General features: G+C 40.0%; 1 protein-coding gene across 4 annotated transcripts in view; it reads left to right on the top strand.

Moving 5' to 3' along the window:
• Window positions 1–22,855, top strand: part of SENP5 (SUMO specific peptidase 5) — a 56,543-nt gene that overhangs the window by 1,196 nt on the left and 32,492 nt on the right. The gene's annotated exons all lie outside the window — the stretch shown is intronic.

Below are 22,855 nucleotides of genomic sequence, written 5' to 3' on the forward strand. Positions count from 1 at the left end.
CAGACTCTCCTAGCCAACCAGATGTCTCATGTTTAATGATCAGCATTATTGGTATATGAGGAATAACCTAAACCAGTTTTGCTCCTTACTCAAGATTGTTTTGTCCAGTGGGCCCTTTCTAGGATAAAAAGCTGGAGGGGCTTTATTTACACCTTGGCCTGCTTTAGAAGAAATTCTTTGCACATCTTTCTGAGGACCCCTCACTGTGTCTCTAAAACACTTCGTGTTAATTGAAAATGCGCAGAGAATAAGAACAAGAACTTGACCCTTTGAGTGGCTGGACGTTACAGTCCTGAGTTAATCTGAGGAGCTGCCCTTTCTCTGTATTGGAGAGAGTAGAACATACCCCACTCTGAAGTTTAGTTTTTCTGTATGTTTTATTTATTTTTGAGAGAAAGTGTGAGTCGGGGAGGGGCAGACAGAGAGGGAGACACAGAATCCAAAGCAAGCTCCAGGCTCTGAGCTGTCACCTCAGAGCCCGACATGGGGCTCGAACCCAAGAACCGTGAGATCATGACCTGAACCGAAGTTGGAGGCTTAACTGACTGAACCACCCAGGTTCCCCTGAAGTTGAGTAGACCCTAAGTTAGAGAAGTGTTTGGGGAGGAGCGAGCGGATATGCAGCCAAGTGATTTGAGTAAGTTGCACCTGTTCTTACAGTTGCTTGCTCAGACAGATTAAGGGTGCTTCCTTTTCCTTAATGGAACATGACAATGGCTGCCATGCAGTATGTAGCCAAGTGCACTCTTCAGTTCCTTTGACACAGAATTGTCAGTTGGGAATTTTAGCTCATGGACACGAAAGGGACCTTGAGGGTTATCTAATCCAGTGGTTCCAAACCTGGCTGGGCATCGGCTGGGGTAATTAAATCAAAACCCCAGGTGCCTGGGTGGATCTGAAGTGGCACATGGGTATTTGTGGTCTTTAAATAGCTTCTCAGGTGATACTCAAGTTTTGAAAACCCAGATGTAGAGCAGGTTTCATATATTAGTTTATAAACAGGCTCAGAGATGAAATGTAATGTCCAACTAATTTGTTGCCTTCTATACCTTTTTAATTTTTTTCTTTCTCTTCCTTTCCTTAACAAATCACTTTACTTGAATCAGTAGTACTCTTTTGTACCACCTTGAGCCCAGAAGATAAGTCCTTTAAGTCAGTGGCTCAGTATAATTCTGTTTTTGTAGTTTCTTATGCATTAACACTCCTTAAAGTTCTTTGATGAAAGTATTAACTTTTACAATAAAGTTTCTTACTAAATGTTGCTTAGGTTTGTTTTTTGGCATAATTATGTAAAGGTTATATCACTTTGTAAATCAGCTTGTTAGTAGGCTTTTATGCCAAGCTTTCACAAACCATGGAAAAATTCTATTTAAGAAAATTTTGCTGTTGTTCTCACTTATCATAAACCCAGTCAACTATACACAGACCTTTTTTTTTTAAAACCCCTTCCTCTCTCCTCATATGTACTCGTATATATGACCACTCTGTATCGCTGGTCAGCTTCCAGTGAAACACAGTTTGAGAACTGGGCTCTAAACATCTCTAATTGCCTTATAAACACCTAATTTAACTAGAGGCTCTTGGTATTTAAGCTTGTCCTTGAATTTTTAGTCCCTTTTCTTTTCTTGGTTAAGTTGTAATGTGTCACTGGTTTAAAGAATTTGATGGGGTGCCCAGGTGGCTCAGTCGGTTAAGTGTCTGACTTCAGCTCAGATCATCCATGATCTTGTAGTTTGTGAGCTCGAGCTTGGCATCTGGCTCTCTGCTCTCAGCTTGGAGCCTGCTATGGATCCTCTGTCCCCCTCTCTCTCTGCCTCTCCCCAACTCTCTCTCTCTCAAAAATGAATAAATATTTAAAAATTTTTGATAGATGCCTGGAAAGGGTCAACTGATTAGGCGGTAACAGTATTTCATGTGTATCTTTCTTATAGTGAAAACCTCTTGACTATTTATTTTTTGTAATATTTTCAGAATTGCTAAGGTAACGAGGCAGAGTTGAACATTCTCTTTTAGGGAGATATACTCATTCTCAAATTATTCTTCAGTAACCTCATTGCTTTAGTATTCCTGTTCTGTGTTAGTAGGAGAGCCACAAATAGACCCTACATCACAAGTCCATAGGATGCTGAATTATTTTCTAAAAGTGACCCTGTTTATTAGCATGTTAACTTCCTACAACCAGATGACAAAGGGCATTCTAAATTTGCTAATTAAAAAAAACATGTTAACAGGGGTACCTGCCTGGCTTAGTCAGTAGAGCATGCAACTCTTGATCTTGGGGTCATGAGTTCAAGCCCCACATTGGGTGCAGAGATTACAAAAATAAATATTTTTTAAAACCCCAGGTTAACAGATAGGTAGTCTGTGAATTCAAGTCTAGAGAAACATGATATGTGTCTGAGATGAAAAGCCGTTACTGAGTCTGCAAATTTTTTTATTTTTGTGGCTGAAATACCTTAATTCTGAGGTTTTAAAAATTGTTGAATTTCATATTTTGACAGCAAAATTTTCAAGTTAGAGGTACTTAAAAAGGATAAATCTGAACCCATGGTTCCAGTTTTAGTCTAAACTGATATTACAGGTTTAACATAGAAACCAAGGCGGGCTGAGGGTAATAACAACTTGAAGACCCAGTGAAAAGTGGAGTTTAATAGAAGTCATTTGCTGGTCTTTGAGGCAGTCTTCTATGTCTGTGAGGACTTGAGAGCATAATGGGATACCATTTGTTTTAATTAATTAAAAAATTTTTTTTAATGTCTATTTTTGAGAGAGAAAGCAAGCAAGCAGGGGAGGGGCAGAGAGAGAGAGAGAGAGAGGGAGACACAGAATCTGAAACAGGCTCCAAACTATGAAATGTCAGCACAGAGCCCAGTGTGGGTCTCAAACTCGTGGATGGCAAGATCATGACCTGAACTAAGTCGTATGCTCAACTGACTGAGCCACCCAGGCACCCCTAATTAATTTTTTTTTATTTTGAGAGAGAGTGAGCAAGGGTGGGGGAGGGGCAGAGAGAGAGAAAATATCTCAAGCAGGCTCTGCACTTCTGCACTGTCAGAGAGGAGCCTGATGCAGGCTACAATCTACAAACTGAGATCATGACCCGAGCCAAAATCAACAGTTGGACGCTCAACTGACTGAGCCACCCAGGCGCCCTGAGATTTGTTGATTTTAGAGCACACTGGATGGACTCTTATTAGAGAACCTTCAGTAGCAGTATCTTTGGCTTTCCTTTTGAGCAAGTTAGATTCCTCAAAAAAGAATCTTCAGGGGCACCTGGTTGGCTCAGTTGGGGTTGTAAGTTTGCAACTCTTGATCTTGGGGTGGTAAGTTTGAGCCCCACAGTGGGTACAGAGATTACTTAAAAATAAAATCTTAAAAAAAAAAAAATCTTCAGATCTCCTGCTTGGAGCTTTTAAGCTGGCTGCCAGCAGTCTGGTAGCTAACCTGAGTGAAGGGATAGAGATTTTAGCCCTTAGTGTGTAAACTCTTTATGTTTGGTTAACTATTTTCAGTATGATACCCGTATTCTTAACTGGGCCAGGAATCCATTGTTTTACCTTCTAGAGCTGCAGTGTCCAATATGGTAGCCAATAGCTACATGTAGCCACTTAAATTTAGTGATTAAAATTAAAGAGTAAATACCTCATTTGAACCAGACACATCTCAAGTGGTCAGTAACCATATGTGTCCAAAGGCTACCATGTTGGATAAGGCAGATATAAAATATTTCTGTCATTGCAGAAGTTTCATTGGACAGCACTGTTCTCATATAGAAAATAATTCTCCATACTTGTGTAAAGGTGAGATAGGGGTAGTTGGCTGGTTTTGTGGAGAGTAGGAGGTTATGTAAATGATTTGGTCTAATTTTTAGCACCATGTTTACACCTCTCTCATAAAACCTGATGCTGCCAATTCCTGATCTGTTTTGAGGCACTGTTGCATAAACTGGATTGCTTCCCCTTTGCGAACTTGAGATTAACTTTTTTCAGTCTTTAAGTCAATCTGCGTTCCAAGTTCCAAAAGGTTTTGTTGTCCCCTCTTCCATTTTGTGTATATATGCTTTAAAAAAACCCAAAACCTTTTTATCTATACATTTCATTGTATATAATTCATATTTTAAAAAATAAAATTAAAATAATGTTTTATTTTCATTTTAATGGGATTTTGGAGGGAGTAAGAGTAAAATGTGTTCAGTCTGCCATCTTTTTCCATAAGTATAGTATGGAGCATTCATATATGAACAACTGTCTCCGTTAAAAACAAAACAAAACAAAACAAAACAAAACAAAACCCCCTACCCTGTCTATCTCGTATTTACTTGGGCTTCTTGGGCAGTTTTATATATTGTCTTCTTCAATCCATCTTGGTTTTTGTTCTCTCCATTCTATTAAAATTTGACTTACAAATGTCATGAGAATCAAATGGAGACTTTTTAATCCTTATCTTTTTTGTTTTGTTTTGTTTTGTTTTGTTTTTTGTTTTCTAAGTAATCTCCACACCTAATATGGGGCTCAAGCTCACGACCAAGATCAAGAGTTTCATGCTGTACTGACTGATCCAGTCAGGTACCCCAGTCCTTATTTTGCTGGAGCTCTCAACAGCCTTTGACCATTTCTCTTCTTCTGGAAACTTTCTCTAGCTTTCCTGATACCACATTAACCTGATTTTCTACCTATTTCTCTGATCATTCCTTGTCATTTTCCTTTGCTAAGTAGTCTTCCTTTATCTCACTCTTATATCCCAGAGTTCCTCTGAATACTGCCCTAGGGTGCATTTGCTTCTACCTTTTACAGAGTCTCCCTAGGTGAGTTTATCAGTTTCTGTAGCTTTAGTTATTATAAGCTGATGGCTTAAACTATAATTCCTGTGGTATCGTTTTTTTAGACTTCCTGACCTGTATATCCAGCAGTATACATCTAGATGAATTTCCTACAGTCACCTCAAGTCTACCATGTCTAAAACTAAAGACATAGCCAGTATAAACTTCCTCCAGTCTTTCTCCATTTGTTCTATGTAAATTATACAGCCATCTACCCAGTAGCTCATACCAAAACTCTTACTCCTCTCCCTCCACACAGTCTCCTAAAAAGTCTCAAGATTGATTCACTTTGCTGTTTCTTTCCATTATCTCTTAATCTGGGTGACTTTACACCTTGCCTATATTTACCTGCAACAGCCTCCTAACAGGTTTCCTTTGCTATGGCCTTCTCCCAGCCATTCTGTACACGGCAGGTAGAATGATCTTTGTAAGTATACAGATCAGGTGTTGTACTCCTCTTTATATTTTAGTGGCTTGACACTACCTTTATGTTAAGTAGCAGCACCATTAGTTTACATTTTCTATTCTCTAGGTCCTCCTCCAAGTGATCCTGAAGTTTCTTTCATTTCCTTTGAATACTGCATTCACTGTACTGGGCTTTTGTTGATCTGTTCCCTTTGCCTAGTAACCATTTATCATCCTTTGTCTCAGCTTAAAAATAATTTCTTCAGAGAGGTCTTTCCTCCTGACCCTTTGCCAGAATAATACTCTGTTGTTGTTGTTTTTAACATAGAGTGCAAGTGGGGTGAAGGGGAGAGAGGGAGAGAGAATCCCAAGTAGGTTCTGTGCTGTCAGTGTGGAGCCCGATGTGGGGCTTGATCTCAGGAACTGTGAGATCATGACCTGAGCCAAAATCAAGAGTTGGATGTTTAACTGACTGAGACACTCAGGTGCCCCTTCCCATAATACTCTCAATTTGACCTTCTATTCATTACATTTGTGAATACCTGTTCAAATGACTCACATTAGACTATAATAATTTTTTGAACACTCATATGTCATCATATTTGTAAAAACTCACTTATTGAATTGAAATTTGAAAGATGTTTGTATATCTTTATAACTTCAGCATTATTGGTGATACAACCACCACCAAGAAATATGTTAGATTAACTTTTTAAGGTACAGTTCAGATAGTTTCTCTAATTTGGGCAGGACTTTTAAGGTCTTAATTATACATTTTTTTACCCCCTTCTTCAGTCTAGATTTGTTATAGGCTCATAATTATGTAGCTCTGTGTGTGTTTTTAGAATAAAAAACATCTTATAGGGGTGCCTGGGTGGCTTACTCGGTTAAGCATCTGACTGTTGATTTTGGCTCAGGTCACACTCTCCCGGTTTGTGAGTTTGAGCCCTGCATCAGGCTCTGTGCTGACAGTGGAGAGCCACCTTGGGATTCTCTCTCCCTCTCTTTCTCTCTCTGTCCCTTCCCTGCTTGTGTTCGTTTTCTCTCTCTCTGAATAAATAAATAAACAGACAAACATCTTATTAAGATTTCCCAGTGATTATTACATTTAAGTATTAGGAAGAGTAAATTCCAGATCTCCTTTTATGTTGGTAGTGCACAATGAGAATGTATTTGGATTTCATATTAAGTTTATTTTAATTTCTTTTTCCATTGATAAAGGGGCACCTGGGTTGCTCATTTGGTTTAGTGTCCGACTTTGGATCAGGTCATGATCTCATGGTTTGTGAGTTCGAGCCCTGCATGGGGTTTGGTGCTATCAGCACAGAGCCTGCTTCAGATCCTCGCTCTCCTTCTCTCTCTGACCTGCCCCACCACCCAAAAAGAAATAAAACCTAAAACAACAACAACAACAACAAAAACCTTTAAAAAAAAAAAAAAGTAAAATGTAATACCCTAAACCAGAGGTTCTCAAACTTTCTTTGTTTACTGCCCCCTTAGTGTCTTTTTCATAGTATCCTTAGGCCTAATAATTAAATAACTAGTAATTTATTAAGTAATTAGATCTAAACAACTTAAGTACTTACAGTCTAGCAACCCAATAGTTGTTTAAAAAATACACATCAGGAGCTGGGTGGCTCAATCGGTTAAGCGTATGACTTCATCTCAGGTGATGATCTCGGCAGTTTGTGGGTTTGAGCCTCACGTCGGGCTCTCTGCTATCAGCACGGAGCCTGCTTTGGATCCTCTGTCCCCGCCCTGTACTCCTCCCCCACTGATTCTCTCTTCCTCTTTTTCAAAATAAATAAACTTAAAACAAATTTTTTTTAAATACACATCAGTTGAAAGACAATATAGTATTTTTATTTCATTCTTAAATAATCAATTACCCAGTGTACTGGTTGGGCACTAGAGAACTTCTCAAACCTTGGAATCATTAGACACTGCTACCCACATTTCCTATTTCAAATAGATTTTTGCAAATTTTTTTTTTTTAATCATCACAGTAACCAACAAAAACCCAACTTTGCAAAGATAGGATGTCATTAGAAAGAATATACCATGATCTAATTTGAAACTGAATTGTATTAAACTGGTAGTTTGTCACATGTTTGAAGGTATGACAGATAAAGAATATTGTTTTTTCCCCTCTGATTTAGAATGCTTTGTGATATCCCTCTGAATTTACTGCAGAACCCTTAGGTTCCTTGGCACATAGTTTAGGAACCGTGGGCCTAAACTCTTAGTAGTTTGGTGTAAATTCTGATAGACATGTTTTCCCCTATAAATATTCAAAATACACAGCTTTTTCCCCTTAGCAAAAAATGGGCTCGTACATTTTGTTTAGCAATTTTTTTTTTTTTTTTTTTTTTTTTTTATTCAGCAGTGTGTTATGGTAAGGAAATTGGATTGAATGTACACATTTAATTCCACAGCAGCCTGAAAACTCCATTAAAACTGTAGAGAAGTGAGGAGTGCCTGGCTGGCTCAGTCAGAGCATGCAACTCTTGATTTTGGGGTGGTGAGTTCAAGCCCCACCTTCTGGAAGCTGGAAAGCAGAAAAGACTAGTGGTAACTGATTAACAGACTTGAGAAAGCTGAGTCCTAAACCAACAAGTGGAGAAAGCTGACAAGTAGTCATGTTTGTGTTTCAGAACCTTTTAAAAGTTTCAGGGTTGGGGCGCCTGGGTGGCGCATTCGGTTAAGCGTCCGACTTCAGCCAGGTCACGATCTCGCGGTCCGTGAGTTCGAGCCCCGCGTCGGGCTCTGGGCTGATGGCTCAGAGCCTGGAGCCTGTTTCAGATTCTGTGTCTCCCTCTCTCTCTGCCCCTCCCCCGTTCATGCTCTGTCTCTCTCTGTCCCCAAAATAAATAAACGTTGAAAAAAAAAAAAAAAGTTTCAGGGTTAGTGAGTAGTGTCATGGACTGTGGACATGTAGGTGAAGGTGAGACTAAAATATATATACATAAGTGATTGAAAGTCTGTTTAAGAAAAATCCTTCCAGATCTGACATTTTCTTCTCCCTATACATAAAAACAGGATAACTAAAGATTTAGTATGTGGTGTGGAGAGGGTAAAACAGTCTCTGGTCTGAGGGAACCTTGCCTATTTGAGGATGGGATGTAGGTGCTTTATAAAGGGACTAAGTAGAGGGGCACCTGGGTGGCTCAGTCGGTTGGGCATCCGACTTTGACTCGGGTCGTGGTCTCCCAGTTCGTGGGTTTGAGCCCTGTGTTGGGCTCTGTGCTGACAGCTCAGAGCCTGGAGCCTGCTTTGGATTCTGTGTCTCCCTCTCTCTCTGCCCCTCCCCTACTTGCACTCTGTCTCTATCTCTCAAAAATAAATAAATGTTAAAAAAAAATAAAAGGGACTAAGTAGAGAAATGTATACTGAAGGAGAAACCTCTAGCCCTCTTTCCTGACTTAGTTCCCAGAATCTTGCCCCTTTCTGCCATTTCCTGTTTCCCAGCAACAGCCACTTTCAAGTCTTTGAGCTGTTCTTTTGGTATCGACAGCATGTCCCTAAATTAGCTTTTTTTTTTTAATGTTACTTTTGATTTCCTAGTGTTAAGCTTTATCTGTAGACTATGGAAGATAAAGATTTACTTCTCCTTAACATGTGCTCCTCACTTCTACATACATGTACACGTCTGCTGTCCCATCTATCCTCACTGTGTAGTGATTCTGTAATTTTGGCTAGAAGCAGTTTTTCTCAATAGGGGCAGTATTGTCATTTTGGATGAGACGGTTCTTCATTATCCTGTCCATTACATGATATTTAGCATTACACCAGGCACTAAATATCAATACCAACCTAAATTCATTGTAACAACCAAAAATTTCCCACACAGTTCTAAATACTGGACTGAGAGGTATGATATGGAGTGTCTGGTTGAGAACCATTTGATTAGAGCAGTGTTTGCCTTTTTATGATTATGTAAATGGTAATCACAGCTAAGTTATGTAGTACTCTATGATTTATAGTGACTGTTTTTCCTTTCTTGTGCAACTTTTTCTTGTCCCTAAAGTGAATAGTCTTTTTAGTAAACTAAATATATTTTCAAGCTCTCTTCCAGTTGTATCTCATCTGTCTTTGCATTCAGACATTTTAGAAATTCTGTCAATTTCACATTTTTGGAGACATCTTTCCCAAATCCTTTTGACCTCTTTCTTCTGGATTGGTGGCTCTCGAGGCTTGAGGCATAGTTGTCACTCTGATCTTTCTTTACCATTTTCTTTAGGATTTCTCTTGCTTGTGTGTTGTTTTGGATCTTTCCTGGGTCTCAGGTCTCTCTTCATTTACTCCCTCATTTTGTCAGAGTGTGACAAAATGTGGCTCCCTGAGAAAAAGATGCATGGTAGTTCTGTATTTTGATAACTTATATGCTCAGTTTTGATTGATGAATTGGCTGAGTTTCAAGTTCTGTGTTGAAAATAATTTTCCCTCAGACCTTGATCTTCTGGTTTATAATCTTTTTCTTTCTTTCTTTCTTTCTTTCTTTCTTTCTTTCTTTCTTTCTTTCTTTCTTTCTTTCTTTCTTTCTTTCCGCCACTTTTTTCTTTTCTTTTTTTAATTTAATTTTTAATTTTTTAATTTTTTTTATGTTTACTGTTTTATTTTTGAGAGAGAGCATGGGTGAGGGAGGGGCAGAGAGAGGAGACTCAGAAACTGAAGCAGGCTCCAGGCTCAGCTGTCAGCACAAAGCCCAATGCAGGGCTCAAACTCATGAACTGCAAGATCATGACCTGAGCCGAAGTCAGACACTTAACCAATGGGGCCACCCAGGCACCCCTGTTTTTTTCTTTTTTAAAAATATTTTTTTAATGTAATCTCTACTGCTTAATGTGGGACTCAAACTCATGACCCCAAGATCAAGAGTCACGCTCTACCAACTGAGCTAGCCAGGTGCCCCTCATTGGTCTTTTCTATTTTTAAAAATTTATTTATTATTATTTTTTAAGTAGGCTTCAAACCCAGCCTGGAACTCAGTGTGGGGCTTGAACTCACGACGGAGATCATGACCTGAGCTGAGATCAAGAGTTGGATGCTTAACCGACTGGGCTACCCAGGTGCCCCTCTATTGGTTTTTTAGTCTCTATTTTATTTATTTCTGTTCTTTATTATTTCCTTTCTTCTACTCGTATTGGGTTTTATTCTTCTTTTTCTAGTTCTTTTAGGTGTAAGTTTAGATTACTCATTTGAGATTTTTTTTAAGTTTATATATTTACTTAGCATGGGGAGGTCGAGGGAGAGGGAGAGAGAGAGGGGAGACAGAGGACAGAGAGGAGAGAAAGAGAATATATGAATGAGAGAATATGAATGAGAATCCTGAGCAGGCTTCACACTGCCAGCAGGGCTTGAACCCACAAACCACGAGACTGTGACCTGAGCCAAAATCCAGAGTTGGACACTTTTAACCGACTGAGCCACCCGGGTGGCACTCCGAGAGATTTTTTTTTTCTCTTGAGGTAGGCCTCTATCACTACACATCTCCTGCTCAGAACTGCTTTCGCCATGTCTCAAAGATTTTGGATCCTGTGTTTTCATTTTCATTTGTTTCCGTGTATTTTTTGGTGTCTTTGATTTCTTTGTTCACCCATTGGGTGAACATGTGGTTCAGCCTCCATGTGTTTGTGTTTTTTAATTCTTTTTTTTTCTTGTCATTGATTTTTAGTTTCATACCATTCTGGTTGGAAAAGACACATAATAGAATTTCAGTTTTAAATTTATTGAGACTTGTTTTATGGCCTAACGTGATCTTTTTCTGGACCAGGACCCCATCCAGGATTACATGTTGCCTTAGTTATCCTGTCTTCTTAGGCTTAGTCCTTTAATCTGGGACAGATCCTCAATCTTTTTGTCTTTCATGACCTTGACTGACACATTTTTTTTAAATGTTCGTTAATTTTTGAGAGAGAGTGTGCACTGGGGGGAGGGGCAGAGGGACAGAGGATCTGAAGTGGGCTCTGTGCTGACAACAGAGAGCCCGGTGTAGGGCTCAGACTTACGAACTGTGAGATCTTGATGTAAGCTGAAGTCAGACGCTTAACCGATTGAGCCACCCAGGCACCCCTGCTTGACACATTTGAAGAGTATTGGCCAGTTATCCTATAGAGTATCCGTCCCTCAGTGTGGCCTTATCTGTTTTTACTTATGATTAAATTCAGGTTATACATTTATAACATCACAGAGGTGATACATCATACAAGTGACATTGTGCTACATCAGGAGGCATATGAACATCATATCTTATTACTACTGGTGATGATAGCCCTGATCACCTGACTAAGGTGATGTTTGTCAGGTTTTCCGTTGAAAGGTACAACTTTTCCCTTTGTGATTTTAAGTATCTTGTGGAGATACTTTGAGACTGTATATATCTTGTTTCTCACTGTATTTTTTCATCTAATTTTCTTTCCTGAGTCTGTTTATGAGTTGCAAATTATAACTTTTCTATTTCCATTATTCCTTCCGTATTTATTAATTTGAAATTCTGTGTAAGGAGAGCTGTCCCTTCTCCCCATTTATTTAGTCATATATTGTTGCAGACTAGGGCATTTGTTTTGCTCTTATAATCCATTACTGTCATTATATATTTAGTTGCTCAGAGTCTTTGACCATGGCAAGTCTCTTTAGGTTGGTTCCTGTGTTCTTTTGACATGTCATAATTTCTTGAGCACTTTTTTTTTTTTTTTTTTTTTTTTTGCTTTCTGGCATTATAATGATATTCCAGGCTCATCTATTTGCTCTGTCCCGCTCTGGCATCAGTCATTTTTTAAAATGGGAATCAAGATCTGGGTGCTAGGGGTGTTCATTGCTACTGGGATGTTACTGCTTCTACGCTAAGTAGACAGAGCTAGGAAATACACGTGTGCACATTTCTAGATGTATATCTGTGTATATGTATATATAAAATCATGAACTCATATGGATACTTCTGATTTCATTCTGTCATTATAGATTCAAACCTGTCTCAGTCTGTTCGTCATCTGCTACTCCTTTCATCAGTGGTGAAAAACCTAGCTCTATTTATCTACAACTTATTTTCCTATGTACTCAGTTTTAGTATTTACAAGTTGCGGCATCTGGATGGTTCAGTTGATAGAGCATATAACCCTTGCCCCATGTTGGGCATGGAGCCTACTTAACTAAAAAAATTAGAATATTTACAAAGTAGTTTCAAAATTAACTCATTCATCTGTGAAGACTAATTTGCTAACTAAAGTACAGTATTTGTATACAGTCCTTTTGTTTCTAGTCCTGTACAGTCCAAATGTTTTTGAAAATTACTTTGGCTAATTTTTTCATACTTTTTCAGTATAGTTATTTATTTGTCATTCATTTGCTATTTGTATTTCATTTTGGAGTCCTCCTGCATTCTGGTTGATTTTAATTATGTGTGTGTGTGTGTGTGTGTGTGTGTGTGTGTATTTTTTAAGTTATTTATTTTTGAGACAGCGTGAGCAGGGAAGTGGGGGACAAAGATTCTGAGGCAGGCTCCACACTGACAGCAGAGAGCTGGATGCGAGGCTTGAACTCATGAACCATGAGATCATGACCTGAGCTGACGTCAGACACTTAACTTACTGACCCACCCAGGCACCCCTATTTGTATATATTTTTTAGTATATGAAGCATTAACATGGTTTTAAAAGTCAGAACTTTATAAAAAGGCAAGCTTAGAGAAGTACCACTCTCTCTCATCCCTGTGCCATTTCCTTCTCATTCTTTCATCCTATGCATATCTATAATTTCCTGTATGTTATTGTTCTCATTAGTTTCTGGTTTATCCTCCCATGTTTGTATTTTTATTTTATTTTGTCTTGGGGGACAAAAGGGCAGATATGTGTATATTTTTGTAATTTTTCTTTCATGAGAAGCAGCTACATGGTAAAGAATTCAACCTTGCCCCAAAAGCAAGCCTTTATCCTTGGCTTCTGGGAGGTAATCTCTAAGCCCTTGGAATGTCATGCCTTGTTGGAATGTCTGTATTTGCCTGGGAGCTTTGGATCACCAACAGTCTAACAGCATGAATTAGGATGGGGATTGGCCATGCCAGAAGGACCGACAGTGTAGTTTAGGGTAATGACTTTGGTATCAGTGGATCTCCAGAGGGGCTGAAAGACTGAGCTCAGTCTTGTGGGCAAACAGTTATGCCTAAAAACCCCAATAAAAGCTCTGGATATCAAGGCTCAGGTAAGCTTTCCTGGATGGCAATGTTGTCATACACTGATGTCAGGACAGTAAAGTTCTCCTGTGTTCATGGTGCTAGAACACTTTATGTGCTTCTCCACTTGGCTGATTTAATCCATATTCTTCAGCTTTAATAAACCATAACTATGAATAGTTTTCAGTAAGCTCTGTGAGTCCTTTTGGCAAATTGCCAACCTGAGGCTGGTTTTGGGAACTCCCCAAACTTGCAATTGTGGTGTCTATGTGCCACGGTCATGTCTTGGTGGCATAGTATTAATACTCATTTGAACTTGGCTTTTTTCACTTACCCTGGAAATCATTCCATGTTAGCTCATGGAGTTCATTTTTATTCTTCTATAGCTTCACTCAGTGTGTGGAAGAACCATACTTTATTCAACTACCTTCCTGTTAGGTTTCCCGTATTTTGCAATTACAATGTTGTAATGACTAACCTTGATTTTGTATTTTCATTATTATTGGAGGTGTATCTTAAGGATAAATTCCTAAAAGTGGGGCTGCTAGCTTAAAAGGTAAATACTAGGGTTTGTTAAATATTATCAAATTCTCCTCCAAAAGGATTTTATCGGTTTGTATTCCTATTAGCAAAGTATTAAAGTTTCTTTTCTCCCACCAACAGAATGTGTTGTCACAGTTTTTGCCCACGTTTTTATTGAGGTATAATTAACATATAGCATTATATCATTTTCAGTTCTACATCATGATTTGCTATTTGTATACATTGCAAAATGATGACTACAGTAAGTCCAGTTAACATCTACTACTATACTTAGTAACAAAGTTTTTTTTCCTGTGATGAGAACTTTTAGGATTTACTCTCTTAGCAACTTTCAAATACACAGTACAGCATTATTAACTATAATCACCATGCTATACATTACATCTCCATAACTTACTTTATAACTGGAAGTTTTTACATTTTGACTCCTTTCACTCATTTTGCACAACTCCCCAACCCTCTTTGCCCATTTTTTTTTTAAGTTGGACATCTTTTCTTATGTTTAAGAGCTATTTAAAAATATTTGTGAAATGTCTCCTTATGTTTTTTTCCCATATTTCCATCAGGCTTTTTTTTTCTTTATCCCTCAATTTAAGAAAGTTCTTTATATTAGGGATATTAGCCCTTTACTTTTTACTGAGTTTTTCTTTTTTTTTTTTTTTAAATATATGAAATTTATTGTCAAATTGGTTTCCATACAACACCAGTGCTCATCCCAAAAGGTGCCCTCCTCAGTACCCATCATCCACCCTCCCCTCCCTCCCACCCCCCATCAACCCTCAGTTTGTTCTCAGTTTTTAACAATCTCTTATGTTTTGGCTCTCTCCTACTCTAACCTCTTTTTTTTTTTTTTTTTTTTTTTTCCTTCCCTTCCCTTCCCCCATGGGTTTCTGTTAAGTTTCTTAGGATCCACATAAGAGTGAAACCATATGGTATCTGTGTTTCTCTGTATGGCTTATTTCACTTAGCATCACACTCTTCAGTTCCATCCATGTTGCTACAAAAGGCCATATTTCATTCTTTCTCATTGCCACGTAGTATTCCATTGTGTATATAAACCACAATTTCTTTATCCATTCATCAGTTGATGGACATTTAGGCTCTTTCCATAATTTGGCTATTGTTGAGAGTGCTGCTATAAACATTGGGGTACAAGTGCCCCTATGCATCAGCACTCCTGTATCCCTTGGATAAATTCCTAGCAGTGCTATTGCTGGGTCATAGGGTAGGTCTATTTTTAATTTTCTGAGGAACCTCCACACTGCTTTCCAGAGCGGCTGCACCAATTTGCATTCCCACCAACAGTGCAAGAGGGTTCCCGTTTCTCCACATCCTCTCCAGCATCTATAGTCTCCTGATTTGTTCATTTTGGCCACTCTGACTGGCGTGAGGTGATATCTGAGTGTGGTTTTGATTTGTATTTCCCTGAGGAGGAGCGACGTTGAACATCTTTTTCATGTGCCTGTTGGCCATCCGGATGTCTTCTTTAGAGAAGTGTCTTTTCATGTTTTCTGCCCATTTCTTCACTGGATTATTTGTTTTTCGGGTGTGGAGTTTGGTGAGCTCTTTATAGATTTTGGATACTAGCCCTTTGTCCGATATGTCATTTGCAAATATCTTTTCCCATTCCGTTGGTTGCCTTTTAGTTTTGTTGGTTGTTTCCTTTGCTGTGCAGAAGCTTTTTATCTTCATAAGGTCCCAGTAATTCACTTTTCGCTTTTAATTCCCTTGCCTTTGGGGATGTGTCGAGTAAGAGATTACTACGGCTGAGGTCAGAGAGGTCTTTTCCTGCTTTCTCCTCTCAGGTTTTGATGGTTTCCTGTCTCACATTCAGGTCCTTTATCCATTTTGAGTTTATTTTTGTGAATGGTGTGAGAAAGTGGTCTAGTTTCAACCTTCTGCATGTTGCTGTCCAGTTCTCCCAGCACCATTTGTTAAAGAGACTGTCTTTTTCCATTGGATGTTCTTTCCTGCTTTGTCAAAGATGAGTTGGCCATATGTTTGTGGGTCTAGTTCTGGGGTTTCTATTCTATTCCATTGGTCTATGTGTCTGTTTTTGTGCCAATACCATGCTGTCTTGATGATTACAGCTTTGTAGTAGAGGCTAAAGTCTGGGATTGTGATGCCTCCTGCTTTGGCCTTCTTCAAAATTACTTTGGCTATTCGGGGCCTTTTGTGGTTCCATATGAATTTTAGGATTGCTTGTTCTAGTTTCGAGAAGAATGCTGGTGCGATTTTGATTGGGATTGCATTGAATGTGTAGATAACTTTGGGTAGTATTTACATTTTGACAATATTTATTCTTCCAATCCATGAGCAGGGAATGTCTTTCCATTTCTTTATATCTTCTTCAATTACCTTCATGAGCTTTCTATAGTTTTCAGCATACAGATCTTTTACATCTTTGGTTAGATTTATTCCTAGGTATATTATGCTTCTTGGTGCAATTGTGAATGGGATCAGTTTCTTTATTTGTCTTTCTGTTGCTTCATTGTTAGTGTATAAGAATGCAACTGATTTCTGTACATTGATTTTGTATCCTGCAACTTTGCTGAATTTATGTATCAGTTCTAGCAGACTTGGTGGAGTCTGTCGGATTTTCCATGTATAATATCATGTCATCTGCAAAAAGCGAAAGCTTGACTTCATCTTTGCCAATTTTGATGCCTTTGATTTCCTTTTGTTGTCTGATTGCTGATGCTAGAACTTCCAGCACTATGTTAAACAACAGCGGTGAGAGTGGGCATCCCTGTTGTGTTCCTGATCTCAGGGAAAAAGCTCTCAGTTTTTCCCCGTTGAGGATGATGTTAGCTGTGGGCTTTTCATAAATGGCTTTTATGATCTTTAAGTATGTTCCTTCTATCCCCACTTTCTCAAGGGTTTTTATTAAGAAAGGGTGCTGGATTTTGTCAAAGGCCTTTTCTGCATCGATTGACAGGATCATATGGTTCTTCTCTTTTTTTTTGTTAATGTGATGTATCACGTTGATTGATTTGCGAATGTTGAACCAGCCCTGCATCCCAGGATTGAATCCCACTTGATCATGGTGAATAATTCTTTTTATATGCCGTTGAATTCGATTTGCTAGTATCTTATTGAGAATTTTTGCATCCATATTCATCAGGGATATTGGCCTGTAGTTCTCTTTTTTTACTGGGTCTCTGGTTTAGGAATCAAAGTAATACTGGCTTCATAGAATGAGTCTGGAAGTTTTCCTTCCCTTTCAATTTCTTGGAATTATCTCTGCTTTAAACGTCTGGTAGAACTCCCCTGGGAAGCCATCTGGTCCTGGACTCTTATTTGTTGGGAGATTTTTGATAACCGCTTCAGTTTCTTTGCTGGTTATGGGTCTGTTCAAGCTTTCTATTTCCTCCTGATTGAGTTTTGGAAGAGTGTGGGTGTTCAGGAATTTGTCCATTTCTTCCAGGTTGTCCAATTTGTTGGCATATAATTTTTCATAGTATTCCCTGATAATTGTTTGTATCTCTGAGGGATTGGTTGTAATAATTCCATTTTCATTCATGATTTTATCTATTTGGGTCATCTCTCTTTGCTTTTTGAGAAGCCTGACTAGAGGTTTGTCAATTTTGTTTATTTTTTCAAAAAACCAACTCTTGGTTTCGTTGATCTGCTCTACAGTTTTTTTAGATTCTATATTGTTTATTTCTGCTCTGATCTTTATTATTTCTCTTCTTCTGCTGGGTTTAGGCTGCCTTTGCTGTTCTGCTTCTATTTCCTTTAGGTGTGCTGTTAGATTTTGTATTTGGGATTTCTCTTGTTTCTTGAGATAGGCCTGGATTGCAATGTATTTTCCTCTCAGGACTGCCTTCGCTGCATCCCAAAGCGTTTGGATTGTTGTATTTTCATTTTCGTTTGTTTCCATATATTTTTTAATTTCTTCTCTAATTGCCTGGTTGACCCACTCATTCGTTAGTAGGGTGTTCTTTAACCTCCATGCTTTTGGAGGTTTTCCAGACTTTTTCCTGTGGTTGATTTCAAGCTTCATAGCGTTGTGGTCTGAAAGTATGCATGGTATAATTTCATTTCTGGTAAACTTATGAAGGGCTGTTTTGTGACCCAGTATATGATCTATCTTGGAGAATGTTCCATGTGCACTCGAGAAGAAAGTATATTCTGTTGCTTTGGGATGCAGAGTTCTAAATATATCTGTCAAGTCCATCTGATCCAATGTCTCATTCAGGGCCCTTGTTTCTTTATTGACCGTGTGTCTAGATGATCTATCCATTTCTGTAAGTGGGGTGTTAAAGTCCCCTGCAATTACCACATTCTTATCAATAAGGTTGCTTATGTTTGTAATTGTTTTATATATTTGGGGGCTCCGGTATTCGGCGCATAGACATTTATAATTGTTAGTTCTTCCTGATGGATAGACCCTGTAATTATTATATAATGCCCTTCTTCATCTCTTATTACAGCCTTTAATTTAAAGTCTAGTTTGTCTGATATAAGTATGGCTACTCCAGCTTTCTTTTGGCTTCCAGTAGCATGATAAATAGTTCTCCATCCCCTCACTCTCAATCTAAAGGTGTCCTCAGGTCTAAAATGAGTCTCTTGTAGACAGCAAATAGAGGGTCTTGTTTTTTTATACCTTCTGATACCCTATGTCTTTTGGTTGGCGCATTTAATCCATTTACATTCAGTGTTATTATAGAAAGATACGGGTTTAGAGTCATTGTGATGTCTGTATGTTTTATGCTTGTAGTGCTGTCTCTGGTACTTTGTCTCACAGGATCCCCCTTAGGATCTCTTGTAAGGCTGCTTTAGTGGTGACAAATTCCTTCAGTTTTTGTTTGTTTGGGAAGACCTTTATCTCTCCTTCTATTCTAAATGACAGACTTGCTGGATAAAGGATTCTTGGCTGCATATTTTTCCTGTTTAGCACACTGAAAATCTCGTGCCAATTCTTTCTGGCCTGCCAAGTTTCAAAAGAGAGATCCGTCACGAGTCTTATAGGTCTCCCTTTATATGTGAGGGCACGTTTATCCCTTACTGCTTTCAGAATTTTCTCTTTATCCTTGTATTTTGCCAGTTTCACTATGATATGTCGTGCAGAAGATCGATTCAAGTTATGTCTGAAGGGAGTTCTCTGTGCCTCTTGGATTTCAATGCCTTTTTCCTTCCCCAGTTCAGGGAAGTTCTCAGCTATTATTTCTTCAAGTACACCTTCAGCACCTTTCCCTCTCTCTTCCTCCTCTGGGATACCAATTATGCGTATATTATTTCTTTTTAGTGTATCACTTAGTTCTCTAATTTTCCCCTCCTACTCCTGGATTTTTTTTATCTCTCTTTCTCTCAGCTTCCTCTTTTTCCATAACATTATCTTCTAGTTCACCTATTCTCTGCCTCTTCAATCCAAGCTGTCGTCGTTTCCATTTTGCTTTGCATTTCGTTTAAAGCGCTTTTCAGCTCCTCGTGACTGCTCCTTAGTCCCTTGATGTCTGTAGCAAGAGATTCTCTGCTGTCCTCTATACTGTTTTCAAGCCCAGTGAATAATTTTATGACTAGTATTCTAAATTCACTTTCTGTGATATTATTTAAATCCTTTTTGATCAGTTCATTAGCTGTTGTTATTTCCTGGAGATTCTTCTGAGGGGAATTCTTCCGTTTGGTCATTTTGGATAGTCCGTGGAGTGGTGAGGACCTGCAGGGCACTTCCCCTGTGCTGTGGTGTATAACTGGAGTTGGTGGGCGGGGCCGCAGTCAGTCCTGATGTCTGCCCCCAGCCCACCGCTGGGGCCACAGTCAGACTGGTGTGTGCCTTCTCTTCCCCTCTCCTAGGGGCGGGATTCACTGTGGGGTGGCGTGGCCCGTCTGGGCTACTTGCACACTGCCAGGCTTGTGGTGCTGGGGATCTGGCGTATTAGCTGGGGTGGGTAGGCAAGGTGCACGGGGACAGGAGGGGCAGGCTTAGCTCACTTCTCCTTAGGTGATCCACTTCAGGAGGGGCCCTGTGGCAGCGGGAGGGAGTCAGACCCGCTGCTGGAGGGGTGGCTCCGCAGAAGCACAGTGTTGGGTGTTTGCGAGGAATGAGCAAGTTCCCTGGCAGGAACTGGTTCTCTTTGGGATTTTGGCTGGGGGATGGGCGGGGGAGATGGCGCTGGTGAGCGCCTTTGTTCCCCACCAAACTGAGCTCTGTCGTCCGGGGGCTCAGCAGCTCTCCCTCCCTTTGTCCTCCAGCCTTCCCGCTTTCTGAGCAGAGCTGTTAACTTATGACCTCCCAGACGCTAAGTCGCGCTTGCTGTCGGAACACACTCCGTCCGTCCGGCCCCTCCGCTTTTGCAAGCCAGACTCTGGGGCTCTGCTTGGCCGGCGAGCCGCCCCTCCGCCCTGGCTCCCTCCTGCCAGTCCGTGGAGCGCGCACCGCCTCGCCGCCCTTCCTACCCTCTTCCGTGGGCCTCTTGTCTGCGCTTGGCTCCGGAGAGTCCGTTCTGCTAGTCCTCTGGCGGTTTTCTGGGTTATTTAGGCAGGTGTAGGTGGAATCTAAGTGATCAGCAGGACGCGCGGTGAGCCCAGCGTCCTCCTTCGCCGCCATCTTCTCTTTACTGAGTTTTTCAATTCTTTTAAATTTCCAAGGTCCCTTTATTATTTTTGATTGTTCTTTTAGAAAAACAAAAACAAAACGGCACCTGCGTGGTTCAGTTCGTTGAGCATCTGACTCTTGATTTCAGCTCCGGTCATGATCTCATGGTTGTGGGATCAGGTCCCAAGTTGGGCTCTGCGTGGAGTGTGGAGCCTCCTTGGGATTCTCTCTCTTCCGTTCTCTGTCCCTCTCTGGCTCATGCTTGTTTTTTCTCTCTCTCTCTCAAAAATGAACTTAAAAAAAACAACATAAAACATGCTATTATATTCCCCCAGTGGATATAACTTTTTTTTTTTTTTTTTTACTTTGAAGATACTGTTAGATTTTTTTCCTTCCCACTTGTTTTTTAGTGTGGTAAATATACATAGCATAATTTTTACCATTTTATTTCATTTTATTAAAAAAATATTTTTTAATGTTTATTTTTGTGTGTGTGTGAGAGAGAGGGAGAGAGAGAGAGCAAGCATGTGTGCAAGGTGGGCAGGGGCAGAGAGAGAGGGAGACAAAGTCTGAAGCAGACTCTAGGCCCTGAGCTGTCAGCACAGAGCCCAGCGTGGGGTTCAAACCCATGGACCACGAGATCATGACCTGAGCTGAAGTCATACACTTAGCCCACTGAGCCACTCAGGTGCCCCAACTTTTACCGTTTTAAACATTTTTAGGTATACAGTTCAGTGGCATTAAATACATTTACACTGCTGTGCAACCATGGCCACAATCCATCTTCAGAACCTTTTTCATCTTCTTAAATGGAAACGTGTACCCATTAAACAAGAACTCCTCTTTCCTCCTCCTCTTAGTTTTTTATTTTTATTTTATTTTTAATTTTTTTAATGTTTTATTTATTTTTGAGAGAGTGCAAGTGGGGGAGGGGCAGAGAGAGGGAGCAGAGGATCTGAAGTGGGCTCTGCACTGAGAGCAGCAAGCCCGATGTGGGGCTCGAACTCACGAACTGTGAGATCATGATCTGAGCCATAGTTGGACGCTTGACTGACTAAGCCATCCAGGTGCCCCCTCCCTTAGTTTTTTGAAGTGGACTTCTCTATGTAAGTTTTTGCTTTTTTAAATGTTTATTTTGGTCCACTTGTCAACCCTAGAAATCTGGTGAATCTTGGATTTTCCTGTCATTTTAAAGAATAACCACTAAGAGGTTGCTTGGTAATTTAGAACATGCGGTGAGACTTGGCAACTTTGAGATGTACTGTGGGCCACCCTGGGACATTTTGGGGGGATATCTGTATGTATTTTCTTGTGGACTAATTAGATTCCCCAGAGAAGAATCTTATAATTTCCTACTTGGATGGTAAAGCAAACTGCCAAGGTTCTGGGAAATGAGTGGGAAAGTGTTGGGATGCATATATTTAGTGTATAAATCCATCTTCATATTGTGTCTGGGATCACCCTGGCTGCAGAGCTTCATTCACTTTTACCCTTTCTGGAGAATAAACTTCCAAAGTTGGGTAGTGGAGGGGCAGTTACCTCCTGGGTGGAGTTGGGGAGGGATTTGGGGTCTCACTGCTTAAACTTTGGGGTATAGTGTAGAGTAATTGTTCGGGCCTGTTTAGTTGAGGCATCCCCAAAAATCAGTATCTGCTCCCAGGGCTGATCTCTTCCTTAAGCTATAAATGTTTTTCTGGGATCTAAATGGGGAAATGGGTTGGGGAGGGAATTCACTGTGTAAAATCCTATATCCTGTTGAACCCCTGCCTTCAGTTGTGCATGATGTGCCTGACTAGCCTGGTTCGTCCTCCCCAGAAAGTAAAACTTTGGTTATCTGCCAGGGTAGGAGAATGCACATCTTGGGGGTCTAACTGCTTCTTATTCAGACTTTAAATGGGTCCCTCCTTTTTGAGCTCCCTTCTTTGTTTTACAAAAATTTTTATTTTTAAAAAAATTTTAATATTTATTTGAGAGAGAGAGAGAGACACCCCATGAGTGTGGGAGGGGCACAGAGGGAGGGAGACACAGAATCCGAAGCAGGCTCCAGGCTCTGAGCTGTCAGTACAGAGCCCCATATGGGGCTTGAACTCACAAATAGTGAGATCGTGACTGAGCCGAAGTCGGATGCTTAACTGACTGAGCCACCCAGTGCCCCTTAAAGATTTTATTTTTAAGTAATCTGTACACCAAACGTGAGCTTGAACTCAACCCTGAGATCAAGAGTTGCAGGCTCTACCAGCTGAGCTAGCCAGGTACCCCTTGAACTCCCTTCTCTTGACCTTCATAGGTATTGTTGTTTCTATTCCTGAGCCTTTCTGAGGTCCTGTAACTTGCTTCTGGTCTTCCCCTGCTGCTGGCTTAGATTTTCATTCTTTTCGCC

This window comes from Leopardus geoffroyi, chromosome C2 (assembly GCF_018350155.1).
Source record: "Leopardus geoffroyi isolate Oge1 chromosome C2, O.geoffroyi_Oge1_pat1.0, whole genome shotgun sequence".
NCBI classification, from domain to species: domain Eukaryota; kingdom Metazoa; phylum Chordata; class Mammalia; order Carnivora; family Felidae; genus Leopardus; species Leopardus geoffroyi.